Source organism: Mus musculus, chromosome 3 (assembly GCF_000001635.26).
Source record: "Mus musculus strain C57BL/6J chromosome 3, GRCm38.p6 C57BL/6J".
Taxonomy (NCBI): domain Eukaryota; kingdom Metazoa; phylum Chordata; class Mammalia; order Rodentia; family Muridae; genus Mus; species Mus musculus.
Genome location: NC_000069.6, coordinates 151,988,177 through 152,003,271, shown reverse-complemented (window position 1 = coordinate 152,003,271; position 15,095 = coordinate 151,988,177). Strand labels below are relative to the sequence as shown.

Sequence of the window (15,095 nt, the reverse complement as noted above, 5' to 3'; positions counted from 1 at the left end):
CATGACACAGCACTAAGAATTACATCATGACACAGCACTAAGAATTACATTAACAAGAGGTGATACATTTTTTATATTGTGTCAAAAAGATTAAACAATATTTTAGGATACATACATGCAAGACACTATTTGTTGGTCATGATGTTGCTGTTGGACCCTCCTTCCGTGCTGGCATCTGATTCTTACCCTTTTCCTCTGGGTACATTCTGACCCTATGAAGCTGGGTATGGCCATGTGACCTACTGCAGCCAATGAAGCCCAAGGAGAGGGGCTATCTGGTGGGAAAGGTTGAGCAAGGTGTTTCCTCAGGTCTCTTCCTTCCACTTTAGCCGTGGTGTGGGGATGGATTGAGGTGATGATGCCGTTTAACTGAGGCAGCTGGAATGCCACTGACACGAGGGGAACAGCTGCCCCAAAGAGTGCCCTGAACCAAGTAAGCTTGAGCGAGGAGTACATTTCTGCTGTTTAAAGTCTCAGAGTCTCTGAAATTGCTTGTTACTGTGGCAGCCTCCTCTGCCTGACCAGCTCAAGACGACAGTGAATGCATTGTGCTAACTCAGCTTCTCTACCTCCCCAAAGGGAAAACAGACTAGTTCTGGGACGAGTTTAACATTTCTTTTTATCTCCCGTGGGGTTCGGCAGAGAAGTCTGGAAGTCTAAGAAATGCTGGTCGTTGGCTTCTATTTTCCCAGGGATTGACTCACACGCTGCCTGTCGTGCATATTTGAAGGATACTGTTGTGTGTGTTTGTGATATAGATGTGTGGTGTGTGTGTGTGTGTATCCAGAGGGAGATGCTGAGTGTCCTGCGGCTTGCCCCTATTCCCGAGGTAGGGTCTCTCATTGAGCCTGGAGCTAGGCTGTCAGGAAGACACAGGAAGCCTCGGTCTCCAGCCCTGAGCACTAGGGCTACAGATGTGTGTGAGGGCACACCTGGCTTTATAGGTGGGTGCTGGGAATTGGAACTACATCAAAATAGGGTCCTTATTTGCTTAAAAACACAGAAGTGTTTGTTTATTTTTAAATTAAACATCAAATGTATAGGTAGATAATGAATGAAGGCCTTGTAGCCACTGCTTTGGTCAAGAAAAAGAACAATATGAGCCTCTCTGAAATCCCTTTATGAGCTACATCTGTTTCTTCCTTCAGTATCAAGGAATAATTCACATTTGTTGTGTAATAACTTGAACTTCGGTTTTTAAAAAAATATTTATTCTTTGAGAAGTTTATCATGTATATTGTGATTTCAGTCATCCCATTCCCTCACTATCCCTCCCAGAACCCCATTTCTCATATTCTTCTCAAAAATTCATGTTCTCTTCCATTCTTCTCTTCATAACTCACTGAGGCCAATTAGTATTTTCGGTGTGTACACAGACCACCAGCGGTGCATAGGCAACCTACCAGGGGCCAAATCCCTGAAAACAATAGGCTCCTCTCTAGTAATTATCCATAGCTGGCTTTGCTATTTTGTGGGGTTTTCTTTCTTTCATTCTTCTACACCCCCTTTCTCCCACTCTTTCAACCCCTCACCCTAGAGATAGAAAAAAAGGATGGAAGAGCTCCCTGAATTATGCCAGGGGTTGGAAACGGGGCGATGTCATCGTTAAATTACCTCCTGCTGATTGGGGTGTTGAGTTCCTTGGGGCAAGTTTGATCTTAGCTGTCAGGATATCTATCCAATTTCTTTTTCTTCTTCTTTCTTCTTTGTGCATGGCTACTTAACAAACTATTACCAACAGCAACCAACCAACCAGCAATCCCCCTGGGGACCCTGGCATTCATATATCCTCTAAAAATTACCAGAAATCCAAATATCACACAATCACAGAAACTATCTGCAGCTGGCAAAACTTTGCCTCTGCTATAGCACAAGGCAAATCACAGTCAGCTACTGGTATTAAAACAAAAACATATTCTTATACTCTATTTTCTGTGTTTTTTTAAAGAGGCCAAAATTCCAAAATTGTCACTACAGTTATCAACTGTCAATAGCTCCTGACCTAGGAACCAGATCTCAGGAGTCTTTTTCTATCCATGTTGGAATATTGACTGGGTTGGTCTTCTAAGGCAACTACAGCTATTGTAAGTTCATGAGTGTAACATCTCTGTTCTGTGCAGAAGACATTATTTCACAGCAATCCTCCCTGCCTTCCAGTTTTTCAAAATTTCTACTCCCTTTAACTCAATGTTCCCAAACCTTTGCATGAGGAGAAGGTGTTCCATTCAGAGCTGAGCACTTCAGTCTCTTACTTTTCTGCATATTGACCAGTTGTGGGTCTCTGTGTTAAACAACATTTACTGTGAAAAGAAACTTCTCTGACAAACATTGAAAGGTGCACTAATCTGTGGGTATAAAGATAAGGAAATAGGATACAGCCTTTTACTATATCAATTTAGCAGAAAAATAGTGGTAAATTCTCCTGTAGGGCCAATGACTTAGCTAGCTACAGGTTTTTGGCCCGTTAAATGGTATCAAGTATAAGTTCTATGTGTGGAGTGGGCTTTAATCCAACTCTAAAGTGATTGGTTATTCCCACAATATTTGTGCCACTAATACACTAGCAGGCACATCTGTAAAAATTTCATTTTATATGTGTGTGTGCCTGAGTATATGTATATGCACCACATGTGAGCAGGAGCCCACCTAAGTTAGAAGAGGATGTCAGATCCCCTGGAACTGGTATTACAGATTTTGTGAGCCACCATATGGGTACTGGGAATTGAACCATGATCTTCCTCGAGTGCAACAGTTGTTCTTTATGGCTGAGCCAGCTCTCTGAGCCCCAGTAGGCACATCTTGCCTGGCTGCTTTCTTGAACTCTTCAGCTGTCCTCAAGTACTTGCTGTCATGGCTACAACTACCACTGCTAATGTCACAACTGTTCCGTGTCACCAGTTCAGCCTACTCTGTTTATGATAAGAATCAGAGGGACTTGTTGGGAGGGAGGGAGTTCAGTGGAAGTGGGTAAGGGATCTGAGAGAATAATAAGAGCTATGAACATTGTAAATAGAGTCTCCTTCCTTTGGACCATTGAAGATGGTCTCAGCAAGATCCAAAGTAGCCAAAGGCAGTCTCTGCTGTGGTCACAGACATAGCTATACGAAGTCTGGCGAAACTTTTCTTTGTAGGAACAAAGGTTTCCAATGCTGGTGCAGGATGTGGCTGGAACTAAACAGTGGTCATGCCTTCCAAAAGTCATGGTTAACACGTCTTATGTTAGGTAATTAAAAAAAAAGATACTATAGGTCTAGCAGAAAGGAGCTTCAGAAGAGCTCCATTAAGAGAGTGGTAGCATCACACAGTAGACAACAACAATGGGGCCCTAAAGGGAATGATGTAGCCTTCAGTTCTAGGGAGCAAAGAATTCCTTGTCTTTATAGATTTCCAAATGGGCAGGAAGGTTCCATACTATGTGGTCTAGCTTTCATGTTAGGAGACACAGAAGCAGGAAAACAGAAGATAAGTATAATTCAAGGTTGTTTTGGGCTCTAGCTGTGTGTGTATGTGTGTGTGCACATGCCAGAGCTGCAAATAGAAGAGGGAGGGCAACAAGGGTGTAGCATGTATTGCTCTACAGTTCTCTTTCTAGGGAGGGGCTAGAGTAGATGGGAGATGAGCTGAAGTTTTGAGTTTTGGGCAGAGATAGCGGAGAGAGAGAGAGAAAGGTGCTTAATGGACATGTGTTTTCAGACTGATGATAATCTAAAATGGAAAGATAAGTTAGATGAATAATCATTTCCTCATCTCCATTGGCGAGGTGGATATTTCTTAGCTTTTTTCTGATAATTTTTGGTGCTTTTACTATCAGGAAATTAAAAATATGTGTGTTTATATTTAATTAGGCAGAAAAGGGGAGTGGGGAGGAATGATTTCAGCCTCTGAGTATACAAAGGTTGAGAGGAGATGCCTGAGAGGATGTAGTTGTTCACCCTTGACACTGTCTTGATGGGGCTTGTGTTGACACTGGGCCCTAATAGATGGTGAACTTAAAAGACCATTGAGTGTGGCAAAATTGTGCCCTAAACGGAAGTAGATGTTTGGGTGGCTTTTCTGGAGGTGTTATTTCTTGTTGTGCTGAAGGCAAGCACATGGCAAAGGGGACATCTACAGATTTCCTAAAATGAAGCCAACGAGAACACAGATATGGATGGGTAAATGCTACCTCGTGCTGTGTGCTTATCTCAGTCTTGAAAATTTAGATGTCACTGACAAAATCTTTGAGTGTGGTGCTGGTAACAATTGTGAATCAAGGTTGTAAGACATTTCTTTTTTTAGCACATTGGTTTGCTTGTGTTCACTGACACAGGTCTGGCTTTGCTCAACTTTCATAAGTGTTCTGGCAATAACTGTGTCAGCGCTGAGATTTCTAGCACAATTGCCTTGTTTTCTAACAGAGATTAAAGCAGACTGATTTGTGTTTTAAGGTTTTGAAATGAGTCACTTCATTTGCCAACATAACTGCTTACCCAGCTGCGTTTGATTCTGAAGTCTCCAAATCACCGTTGTATCAATGCATGGCCACCTTCTCATATCTAAAGAGAAAAGAATATAGGAGACTTGATTACCAATCACCTATATTTGACTTTATAGTCTCTCTTTCCTTCCCACCTAGATATACCCCATACCCTAAATCTGGGCCCTTTTGTTAAGAACCTGTGACCAACTTGAACAATTACATAAACTCTTAAAAGTTTCATTTTCTCATTTAGAAAATGGATGTAATAAGGACACTTAAGTTGTAATAATTCTGTTAGGTTTAAACAAAACAATCATGTAAAATCCAGACTATATTTCTAGGTTTGTGGCATCTTCCAAATGAATGAAGATTTGTACTGGAATGCTAGTTGAGGTGGTGTGGTGCTGAGAGACAGTCTTTGAAGGACAAGATGGTGAATGGGCTGCACATAGAGACATCAAAGTCACCCTAGATGGTAGGAGAAAGACTAAGTTGTTGATGGTCTCTCTGGTTAATTGGAGAGATGGGTGGATGCCCCTTGATAGCAGTGAGGAGGAATTGGGCAGGTGTGACCCCCTAAAGAATTAATTATACATTGTTTTGCTGGAAGAAGAGCAAGCATTTTGGATGGAAGCATTACTCCATAAGAGGGCTGACCTAACACCTGAGCCTGATGGATGTAGGGAACTTCATCCCACATCTCACGGGTTTCAGGGGAGTTATGTACTTGGGGTACATCCAGGATTCAGTTAAGACAAGAAGTTGGAAGAGGTAGGGGATGCCATAAAACTTGGCGGGGAGTTTCTTTGAGAAACAATAAATAGACTTGAGTCAGAGAACAGTAGAGTTGGTCTGAAGGAAATAAGCCCAAAGCAAAATGAAGCTGGGACTGTGAGGGAGGAGAGCAGACAGCCGGGAATTGTACTTTGGATGCTGGCCAGCAATAATTAAAGGTGTGAAGACGATGTTCCAGAGAAAAACTGCTTTTTGGTTCCCGTCAAGATGGTGAAATCAATATGAAGAAGCTATAAAGGAAGGGGTGAAGCCAAGACATCTGGAACTGGGTGTGCATATGTGTGTGTATATGTGCACTTGGTGTGTGTATGTGTGTGTGTGTGCATGTGTGTGTAGCCTCAAGTGAAAGAACTAGTGAGAAGATGCAGAGAACTTTTCAAGCTATGCTCTGCCTTTCCCCTCTTTTCTCAGGAGGGTCAGTACCTGTTCCTTTAGCACAGAAATCCAGTCATGCTTATGGGTGGTCACAGCACAGCACAAAACTTAGCTGGGCTGAACAGCCATATGGTGACTACAGTCCTTCACTCCTTCCAAAGGTCTGGAGGTAGTAGGCTTACACTGTTGGAAGACTACCTTCTGCCAATGTTGCTTCTTCCCAAGTATTCAAGTGCAAAGCTCCCATCAGACGTTACGAACATGTCCACATGGTGTCAACAGCAAATTTGCTGTTTGGAATTCTTCATCTTCCCTCCTGTTGGTCATATTTAGTTTCCTGGGAGTGACAGAGAAGTGACCCAGAGTCAGGCCACTCTCATTGCATAATACTGAGCGTAACAACAATCATCACCCTTTTGCTTAAAAGTACACAGAACAGAACAACAAAACAAAGCAGACACAAGCTCCCCGAGGAAAATTAGTTTTACATGGCAATGAATGTTTTGCCATAAAACTGCTCACATTCTCTCATTATTCTCTTAGTATTGGAAGGGTTTGCTGTGATGACCGCTTTCTTTAGAGTACTGTTTTTATTGTTTGTTAACATCTCCTTTGCTTTTTAAAAAATGATGGAGAATTTTATACATGTGTACAATGTATTTTCATGAAATCCCCTCTCTCTTCCCTCTAACTCCTCCCACCCTCCACTACTGTTCCCTCTAAAGTTTATGTGTTCTTTAAAAATCTACTGAGCCCACTGAATGCCACCAGTAGGGCTACATTCTGGGTACAGTGGAACAAAGAAAGCCTATCAGGGCTCTCATCCCTGAAGAATATGGTCTGTCTCTGTCTCTGTCTCTGTGTCTGTCTCTATCTCTCTGTCTCCCTCTGTTTCCCTCTGTCTCTCAGCAATATTATATTATATATATATATTATATTGCCAATAACTACTCATCTAGGGGTAGGACTTTATAAGTCCATCCACCATCGATCCAGATATGTTTTTTCTGGCTTCATCTTGTGCAGGTTCTGTGCAAGCAGTCATTGTTGTGAGGTCATGCGTGCTGTGTCTCTGTCACATCTGGAAAACAATGCTTCTCTTCAGTCCTCCACTACCTCTGGCTCTTAGAAAAATGTCTGTCCCCTCTTCCATGATGATGAGCCTTGGGAGGAGGGGACTGTGATGATGATGTCCCATTTAAGACTGAGAATTTCAGTCTCATACTGGACTAGTTATGAGAGTCTATCAATCACCACATTTCTTTGTTTTTCTTGATGAAAATATCTGAGAGTATATTGATTTTGATTTTTCAAAACCCATCTTTTGGCTTGGTTAGTTGTTCTTTGGTCTTCGGTCTTTGTTCTATGATTAACATCTGCTCTTGTCTCACTCACTTCTTTGCATTGCCCTATTCTGAGGTGGCTTATCATCTTCTTTCCATTGAACATCAGGTCAGTGGTATGAGAGTTTTAGTCTTTAAAAAAAATACCTCTTCTAGCCCACTAGACCTTATGCAACCACCACTTTTTACTCAATAGAAGTTCAAAATGCATTTCATTTTCTCAATACTATGCCCCACTCTTACTCTTCAGCTAGGCCACTGTGCTACACTTGGAAACTATTCCATGTCTCAAGGGACACTCCCTTATTACCTCTCTTATCGTGCACTAAGCTAGTGCCATGCCACATCAATACACTTGATGGATGCACTTCAGAAACTGTGTGGCTGGCTGCATCCACACTTACACATTATCTCAGCATCCTTGTGATTTCTGTACATGACACCTGTGCAATTAATACTTCTTAGAAGTTCAACTCATTTGTTGTTATTAATTGCCATGTAAAACAATCTCTCCATGAAACAGCATTCATCGTGGTGCTGGTGAACGAGGCTGTTCTGCTCTGAGTGATGTTGGTTGAGATCATCCTCATGGCTAAATCCCACAGCTACTTGGTTTGGTTTGGTTAGAGGATTGAGTGTGACCCCTCTTCTGGTTTTCAGACCTTCATATTCATCCTCTTAAGAGGTCTACATTTACCTGGTGTTTGTTCTTCTACACCCCTTTCTGACAACTCAGTGGATAGCATAATTAGGTTTTTTTTTTTTTTTTTTTTTTTACATTGTGACTGCTGGGTTGCAGAAGGGTGTGTGTAAGAAGGAAAAATCCTGTTTAAAGTGTGCAATGAATTTTCAAAGATCTTCCTGACTCACACCTTGACAGCTTTGACCAAAGCCAGTCACAACCAGCAGCCAGAGTCTGGTCTACTGCAGGCAACCACAGTAAACCTTTCCTTACCTTTTGAGGTCCCTGGCATACTCTTCTTTTTCCTACCATTTGATAAGGGCTGGGAGCAATTGTAGTTATTGTTTCTGGCAGAAAGGAATTAAAATTGCTTCATTTAGCCCCTTTTATGTCTTCACCTATCTATTTGGCAAGTGAAAGACAAATAACAAGGAGAGCTATGATTTTTCTTTAAAAAAATGTTTTTAGTGTTGAGACAGAAGCAAAAATCTGAAAATTTCTACACCCAAAGCTCACATGGAACCAGTGCGCATTCTTGCTGCCACATTCTCTCTCTCTCTCTCTCTCTCTCTCTCTCTCTCTCTCTCTCTCTCTCTCTCCCTCCCTCCTTCCCTCTCTCCCTCCCTTCCTCCTTTCCTCCCTCCCTCTCTGCATCTCCATGGATCTCCTGCTCAGACTACAGAGTTACAGAGTTGACCTGAAACAGGAAAGAAGCTCGCAGGGAAGCTTCACCTTGGGGGCACCACAGCTGGATCTGTGGCTGATAAACCTAACACGATGCAAATGCAAAAGCATATCTTTTCTGTCCAGGACTAGCCCCTGTATGAACTCATCTGGAAATGCATTCTTTTCAAGTCCTACTTTTCCTGCCTTATTGTTATTTTCCCTCACTTTTGGCCTGGATGTGTCTTTGGTCCCTGGCAAGCTATTACATCTGATCTCTACTTCAGTGTTTGGTGCTCAGATTTCAGTCAGTGATTTTCCACATAGCATAATGCAAGTTTCCTTTGACCTTAACCTATGGTGCTTCTTACTTTGGCGTCTATCACACACTGGAGCACGAGCTCCATGAAGTTGGAGCCACGCCTTTCTACTTCACACTTCTCTCCCCAGCACCAAGGCCAGTGCCCAGTGCTAAACGCATGCGTGGGGGTTAAGTGTGCCAGGACATTCCATCATGGACAGGGGAAATTCCACATGATCCCACCTCTGGATGCATAGCTCTAGGCGCTCGACAGCTGCTGGAAGAGAAATAATCAGTGTCTTCTTCAGGGACCAGCTCTGGTATAGGTTAGGTTGTCCCATATCAAGTGGCTCGGAACATGTTAGAAGGAGCAACACTAAATAAACTCAGTAGATGGTATACATATCTGTCATATATATGTGTAACAGTAACATTATTTCTATATATGTGTGTGTATGCATATATGTGTAACAATAATAATTAAAGACGAGATCATGAATTTGGGAGGAGAATATGGAAGGAGTTGGGGATGTGAGGGTCAGAGTTGTGAAGATATGGTGCTCTCATCTATGAAATTCTTAAAAAGGAAGTGTGCTAGATAAATGGATGTGTGAATAATATATTTCTCATCTTAAAATAATTATCTATGTTTTTTATTTTTTTATTTTTTTCAAGACAGGGTTTCTCTGTATAGCCCTGGCTGTCCTGGAACCCACTTTGTAGATCAGGCTGACCTCGAACTCAGAAATCTGCCTGTTTCTGCCTCCCAAGTGCTCCACCACTGCCTGGCTCTAAAATAATCATCTATTGCTTATTTATCTATTATCTATATTTTCATTCAGCCACCATCTGAAAGGCAATATACTGAACAACACATAGCATTTGAGATGGAATTACTAAAGGGAAATTGGTCTTTACTAACAATTAGAGGATAAAAATTAAGTTGTACATATTAGTAACTGCAATCCAGAATATGTATTGACTTGATCTAGTAAAGAGAGAACATCCAGAAAAAAGCAAATCTATCTTAAGTCATATGTCCGTTGCCATTTTCCAAGATCTCTCTTCTGTACACATTGAATGGAGGTGCTATAGAATTTTACTACCTGTGCATCTTCCAAGTCCTTCATGAAGTAATTATCCTCCAGGCATGCAGTAGTAGAATAGCTGTTTTTGTGATTTTGATGGATATCTTTGAGGCTGAATCTCAAATTTTGTGGCTTTGATCTGAAACTGAGATTAGGAGGAAAGCCCTGGGCAGGCTTCGCTTCTTGAAAGGATGAGGCCTTTTAACCCCCTTTAAAAAACTTTGTTCTAGACAAAGGCAGAGATCCTGGGAAGGATCACAGGCCAAATGGTTGGCCTTCTTTTGACCTTCAGTTCCGTAAGTTATGGCAAGCTGCAAATAAACACAGAGTAAAGGGAAGTCCCACTGAAGTCCAGACCTAGAATCTGTTATCCAAGGGGCTTCACTCGCAGAACTCCCTCTTCACACTTGAAGCTAAGTACAAACAAGGAAGCTGAACCCACAATTTGAAGAATTCCTTTTGGTCCTGACACATCCACATCAGTTCAGGGTGCCTTAAATTGCTCACTCTTGCCTCTGTCTTACCCATTCTTCAGGTATCTATAAGGGGAACAAACTTTATTCAAAGATTAAAATTCTAAACTATTGGAATCTTTAATACTTTTCATTTTCCCTCTATTTTCTTTGAAATATTTGGGCTGAGATCCCTTTCTTTGACTGTCTTTATCTGTCCTTAGTGACATCAACATCCGGTGGCTCTTGACTTGTTGAGTGTCACCTCCTCTATATCTTAGAAATACATCCATGGGTTAGCTCTACTTTTGCTTCCCTGGTCTCACTACTTTGTCCACACACACTCTTCCATTTACATTGGAGCTGTCCTGTGTCAATTCCGGGGTGATGGCATTGGTGACAACTTGATCTCAGGCCACTTAGGTTTATGTGAGGATTTTTTTCAGTATAAGAAATGTCATTTAATCAGCTCTGAACCGAGCAGGTGAGGTACTTTTTCCACATACACATCCAGGCTGCACCATTCTTCAGTTTCTTTATTGGAAAAGAGTTGGAAACAACCGTGTTTCTCCCTTACATTAGAGCCTCAAAGTCACAGAGTTGCAATAAACCTTGAGAAGGGGAATTAGCATTGAGATTTACAGAGATGCAACAACTTCTATTGCTCACGTCCAAGGTGTTTTAAATAGATTTTGTATCAAGGTTCCCAGCAATCAGTATCCATAATTTTAAGCCTAAGATATCATTTTAAAGCAAATGGGATAAAACTACACAGGCATCTGACAGCAAACAAGGATTTATTCCAAGTTGTAAGAAATGTTCACCTATCGTGTGTTCGTTTGGAAAATTTCTGAGATGAACCTGGATGTCAGTGCTTACAACTGTCAAGTGTAAGATGCAACAAATCAAGCCTTGTTGCCTCCTTCCTCAGGTGACAGGTCATAGTGGCTTCTTTTCCATCTAGGGCTCATAGAATTTATACTTGCACCAGGATGACTTTTCAACCCTTCAAGACGGGAACCTTCAGAAGAAACACAAACATTGAGTTCATAAATACAGAACATTTAAACCAAATGAACCACCGAGGTCTTCATTACAGAATTTAACTAAAAAGCAAAAAAAAAAAAAAAAGTTCATTCATATAGACCCCACATGACATTCTAGATAAATTGTTCAGTGACTTAAGGAGCTAGAAAATATTCTTTCCCAAGAGGTGACTGAGGACTGAGGGGTCACCATCTTTTTTTTTTATTTAAGAGTTATTTTTATTTTTATGTATATTGTGTGTCCCTGGATGGTGACAAGGGTATACGTGCACATGAGTATGGTTGCCTGCAGCAGCCAGAAGACAGCATTAGATCTCCTGGAGCTGGAATTTCAGGCAGTTGTGAGCTTCCTGTTGTGAGTGCTAGGAACTACATTCTGGTATTCCCCAAGAGTAGGATGCACTTTCATCTGCAGGGCCATCCCCACCATTTTATGGGAGTAGAAGTAAATGCTAACTCATAAATCTGAGTCTTAACATGTTTCTAAACACTGAACCATCAAAGTCACAAATTCAGAATGGTGAATATGAAGCTACAAAAATACTTGTTGTTTCCCACCCAAGATTATTCTGAGAATTAGGGAATACAGGGAATTAGGCCTTGGTGATTGTAAACACCAGTTAGAGCCCAGTCAGTCACCAGTGAAGGCAAACTGTGTTTATTTAGGAGTTAGACCCTGTGTGAGTATGCAAACGCTAAGGGTATGAAGATTTGCTAGGGAGTGTCAACACCGTGAACCAGTCAGTGCTTCTAAAGCTTTGGGGCTGAAAACTGTCACATACATGCATCCATTGCAGGAGGAGAGCAAAGTGGAGCTCATGGAAATGCCCCCTGGGAGGTGAGGTGGAGGCGCTGCGCCTGAGACTGATGGAGGTGAGAGGGGCAGGTGGTTTGGAAGACAAGCTCGAGGTGAAGGGAAGCCTGAAGTATTAGCTGGCTTCACCGTGGGACTGATTTCTCAAATCCATGCTGCCTGCACCAGGTCTAACTTCTAATTCTGCGCAGCTTCCATTTCCCGTATTCCATTAGAAAGAAGAGTAGTTCAGTTAAGTCAATCCAACACCACACCCATTTGTAAACTTGTCATTTATGTCTTTTAACTAAGGTCAACGTCTAAATAGATCCAACTATGTTTAATATCCAGATAGATACAATAGCAAAACTACCCTTTTGGTTAGCATAGTACGCACCTTCCTCAGAGAATCAAAAGCACAGAATCATAGCACACTTACACCTAGCAGAGTATGCACAACACCCTGCTTTATCTTTGGGTGGTGGTCTCTCCTCTTATGTGAAACACATTTCTTTGATACCCCATACTAAGTATTCAAAGGCACCCAACGGAGCTGTTAGCCAGTAGCTCCAGAGTGATGGGAAAGCCTGACTGTTGGACTCTGTGCCATGAGCCCACTGACAGACTGCAAACTCTGGGTCATTAGGTGGGCTTTATAAGCAGAAGCAGCACGGCACGGAGCATAATGATGATGAATATGACATTCTTCATCCATAGATTGACAAGAACACAGGGAAAGGAAAGGCAAACCCATAATCAGCGGGTGTCGTAGTCAGGGTTTCTATTCCTGGACATAACATCATGACCAAGAAGCAAGCTGGGGAGGAAAGGGTTTATTCAGCTTACACTTCCACATTGCTGTTCATCACTGAAAGAAGTCAGGACTGGAACTCAAGCAGGTCAGGGAGCAGGAGCTGATGCAGAGGCCATGGAGAGATGTTCTTTACTGGCTTGCTTCCCCTGGCTTGCTCAGCCTGCTCTCTTATAGAACCAAGACTACCAGCCCAGGGATGGTCCCACCCACAAGGAGCCTTTCCCCCTTGATCACTAATTGAGAAAATGCCTTACAGTTGGATCTCATGGAGGCATTTCCTCAACTGAAGCTCCTTTCTCTGTGATAACTCCAGCTGTGTCAAGTTGACACAAAACTAGCCAGTACAGAGGGCCTGCCTTGTGAGGACAGAGTTCTTGCCTTTGCTTGCTTGATGACTGCACAGGGGATTTTTGCTCTGGCGTTGCTTCACTTTCTCCTCCTTTTGTTGCTATGGTTTTCATGTCATAGTTAAGAATCATTTCCAGGACTGATAAACAAAATGTGATATGTGTATACATGTGAATAACTATTCAGCAATCCAAGGGAATCCCATAGGCGGACAAAATTGAAGGAAATGGCATGTGAAATATAGTTCAAGAAGACAACTATTGTACAGTCTCATTTAGGTCTGAAATGAAAAGAGTCAAAGTTATACAGAAAGTATTTGCTTCAGTTTCAGAAGTTGGGGAAATGGGAAGACGTTGGTCAGAGAGTACAAATGTTTAGCCACAAATACAAGTTCTAAAATCTAATGCCCAGCATAGTGACAGTGGTCAACAGCATGTTACTCATGAAATTGTCAAGATGAGCCAGTTGGTGGTGGCATACACCTCTAATTCCACCAAGATCAGAAGCAGGTGGATCTCTGGGTTAGTTTACAAAGCAAGTTCAAGAACAGTCAGGGCCGCACAGAGAAACACTGTCTCAGAAAAAGAAAAAAACCCAACAAAACAAAGAGTCAAAAAGAATTGGCAAGATGGTATATTTTAAGTTGTCTCATCCCTGTCCATGTACAATATCATAGCAGTGACTGATAGTGGTTGTACTGGATGACTGGATTTTAAAAATTATGATGGTCTGATCTCCATTGTTAACTTGATTGACATTAGCATTTCTAAGACTGGCCAGAAAAAAAAAGGAAATACAAATTGTGAGTATCAAGCAAGGAAGAAAGGAAATCAATACTGGATTTATAGACATTGTAAATAATTTTATAGCAATATATGAAAAACCTTAGATAAGAAGCCCACACATTTGAAGACATAGTTGTAAATTACATATCTGATAAATCCCTTATATATCTGATAAAGCACATATAAATACAACAGCTTTCATTTCAACAATAAAAAGACAACTTAGTTAAAAAATAGGAAAAGGATTAGAATACAAAAAGAAAATATTAAAGTCCTATCATGGTTAATAAACATAGGAAAAGATAACCATCTTCGTTAGTCATTAGAGAAATGCAAATTTAACCAAAAGGATGCTCTAGTTGGTAACCAGGGTGAAGGCCATCATAAAAGAGGGGTGATAACTGATGCTGAGGACTAGCCCACAAGGAAAGGAGAGATTGAAACGCTGACCCTTGTTGGTGGCAGTGATGCTACTGGCTTTGAGCTATGTGTGCTGGTGACACTGCCAGGACTCTACTGTACAAGGTGCAGCAATGTTAGAAAATAGCCTCGTATTTCCTGAAAATGCTAAGCCCTGGCATCCATTCCCACATCTGCCAACATTTAATCATGACCACTGGAGTCCTCTGAGTGATTTGTCCAAATCTGTGGAAAACCTCCGGAGGTCAGTTCAGTCCAAGGAGGTTGAATTTCAGATCTGGAGTCTCATTTAAATGCCAATTATATGAAGTCTAAAAAAAATTGGAAATTCATAAAATATGGCAAAATATGAATCAAGAAGATGAAGCCATCTCTGGAAACTTAGTTGTTTTCCATGTTCATTCCAACGAGAAATGGGATCACACAGTCTGGGTATGTGCTGGCACTAGACTCTAAAATAGAGTGAAAAGTATGCAAGGGCAAGTTGGCTCTGTGATGTCAGAAGTAACTATGGAAACCAGTCTGTGTCTGAAAAGAAAAAGTTCTCAGCTTCCTTTATGGGCCTGCCACTGTTTCCTTTGACAGAGTTGATCTTTGTTTCTGTTGCTCTCATAACTGTTGTTGGAAGTAGGGTTTCATCATGCCATGAAATATTTTTCATATTAAAAGTAAGGAAACTAAAATTTTGCATCACATAATTATAACTATAATATGAAGGAGACTCAAAAATG

General features: G+C 41.4%; 1 long non-coding RNA gene across 1 annotated transcript; it reads right to left on the bottom strand.

Annotated features, from left to right (window-relative positions):
• Window positions 1–10,938: 10,938 nt before the first annotated feature.
• Gm31739 (predicted gene, 31739) lies at window positions 10,939–14,828 on the bottom strand. The gene is made up of 3 exons (NR_166109.1): window positions 14,395–14,828; window positions 13,066–13,439; window positions 10,939–11,179 (listed from the first exon to the last, which is right to left on the bottom strand). It is a non-coding gene; the product is annotated as a predicted gene, 31739 (long non-coding RNA).
• Between the last annotated feature and the right edge of the window lie 267 nt (window positions 14,829–15,095).